This window comes from Plasmopara halstedii (assembly GCF_900000015.1).
Source record: "Plasmopara halstedii genome assembly, contig: Scaffold_1898, whole genome shotgun sequence".
NCBI classification, from domain to species: domain Eukaryota; phylum Oomycota; class Peronosporomycetes; order Peronosporales; family Peronosporaceae; genus Plasmopara; species Plasmopara halstedii.
In genome coordinates this window covers 177,739-180,296 of record NW_020188806.1, presented here as the reverse complement: position 1 = coordinate 180,296, position 2,558 = coordinate 177,739, and positions in this window count along the sequence as shown.

The following is a 2,558-nucleotide window of genomic DNA, read 5'->3' as shown; positions in this document are numbered from 1 at the left end:
CTAGGTAAAAATTGAGAAGTCATTACGTCTATAAATAATAATATAGACAAACTTTCAACTGAGCGTAACAGCGCCGAGAGTCCAGTCCCGTGCATCGATTTATAATGGCTCGACGAACCCCCGCCAAAGGCTCGGTCTCGCAACTAACGTGCTTCGAGAATTTCTCGATGAGGATGCCGAGATGTCCTTAGATGAGGTCCCAATGTCCCCACAAGTCCCGCATAACCGGCAAGACAGGATCTTGTTGCCAATCAAGAAGGTAGTGCTTACTGCGCTCATCCTCCCTACTTCAAAAGTCTTGGACCCCATGCCCTTTTTTATCGGTGAGATGTGTTGTGACACCCCGCCGCAGAAACCACGACGATGTATAGCTTCTTACAAACAAACTGGAACTAGCTCAAAAATTCAATATTGCGCAGGGCAAAATCTGACTTTGCCCAAATTAACGCACCGTGATTGAGCAGTTGTGGAATCTCGCACTCTCAATGAAACCTAGGGTACTACAATTTGATGAAAGGCGATTTTCTTAACAGTACGTGATTCAGGCATACCATCTCTCCCGTCTTGAGGCTTTACAAAACAGTTTCAGCGATGCGAACGCCCCCTGGACCATTGTCTCATGCTTAAAATTGCAAAATGCAAAGCGCGTTGCGGACTTCGAGTTGATAACCCATCACTTCGAATCTCTGTTGTTGACAGCTCCGGTCTTCTCCATGAGACAGCGGTAACAGCTGACGATTGATGGGCTTCCAGCGCAAAGCTAGCCGCCTCCAGTTTGAAAACGCGTTCTAGGACGGAGGACTTTGCCCTTTCTCTGAAGGCGATACAGGGTAGAAGTGCGTCAATTCGTAGCGGCCATGACACCAGGGCAATTTTGCCGAAGTGCGACCACACACTTCCACGAGATTTCTACCTCAAGCATATGTAACAGCCTCGGTGAACCCGCCTGTCCGCCAAACGTCCCACGTCAAAGTGGGCCACTACTTGCGAATTAGGCAGTTTTTGCGCTAGTCAACAATCGCATGGCTGGCTCTTGTGGGCTCTCTCGACTGCGGAGGCACGTGGACTCTCCCTGATAGTCACAGTATGCGCTCAAGGCTGAGATGAATCATATCTCAAAGTTGCTATCTGAGCTTTGTTGTTGCGCTGCCTACCCCCGGTGAATTAGATTAGCGCAGCTTCACCTGCGGTCACCTAAGGAGGTATCATGTGCCTCGCACAGGACTTTTACTTAAGATTCTCATCACTACACGCTTAACATGTAAGTCAGTGCAGTAAGAAGCAAGCCTTGAGATGAGGCATCACGGTACAATCGCTCAGCCGCTCGATCCAATGAAACAACTTCTGAAATCTCATAATCCCTGATTCACAAAGCTTTCAGCAGCACAACACAGTTGCGTCTGACACGTACATTGTACGTATTGCGTTGTCAATTGATGACATCTATATTGTGACATGCAGATCTTCATAGTCGGGGCGACGCGAAATTGCATTCACCACCACATTCGCCCCACCTGGCTCATACCTTATCTCAAATGTACACTCGATTAAGCATTTTTCTGCAATCTTGTGTGACAGATGCAATGACGACGTCGCTGTGCACAACCACGCATGATCTGTATAGAGGACAAACGACCTAATCGACAGCCGTTCCACCCTGACACTTGACGAAAACATGCATCATTGCTAGTAGCTCCATGTTACGAAAAGGGTTGTTCTTCTTGGCAGCTTTTGACTGGCGATACTCAGACGTGATCGCGCGTGCACGACCACTATCATCTGCTTGTAGCAAAGTGTGGCTAGATGCGAAAATTGAGCGTCACAGCCGACATGAGATGACAGATCGGGATTCGAAAGTCAGAATCGAAACGCATACGAAGCATTCTTTTGATGCCTTATAGACCGCATCCCCCACCGTAATTTATCACCATTTAATGTCTCTTAAAAGGAGATTGGCAGGGTGTCGTGTTATGATGGCATAGTAAGCAATCTAATTGTACAAATAGGTGGCTGGGCCTCACATTCTTTTGTTTCAAGGTTACTGACATTCAGTTGCCCACAGGCACTGCTTTTCAATGTAGCAACCAGAACAGAGGATTTCGCTGGAGCCAGAAATGCGCTTGTCTATTTTGACTTATCCGTTTCGATCGGATATACTCAAGCCCCTCTCGCGAATGATTGATATGCTTTTCTAGATTTGAACTCTCGTAGTCCACTTGGCTGTGGGAGAATATGTTGTCAAAATTGTTTGTGCGTAACCACATTATCGCCTGAACAACTGTAACACTAGACGATTGAATGTCACTGGTGCATTAGAAAGTTTCTTGTTATTATAGCGATACCAAGAGCATCCCGTTGGATTTACCAATCGTAGTTAAAGGGGTATCACTGTCTACCACCAACAGTAGATAAATTATTTGAATCAAGGGCCCAGTCGACCATGCCGTCCCGCAGCACACCCTGTAATCGACATTTGCGCCGGATCGTGGCTGTATTTAGCTAAATTTAAGCACACATTTAGTGTCACTTGCAGTTAGCGTTTCCAGCGCTAAGATTAA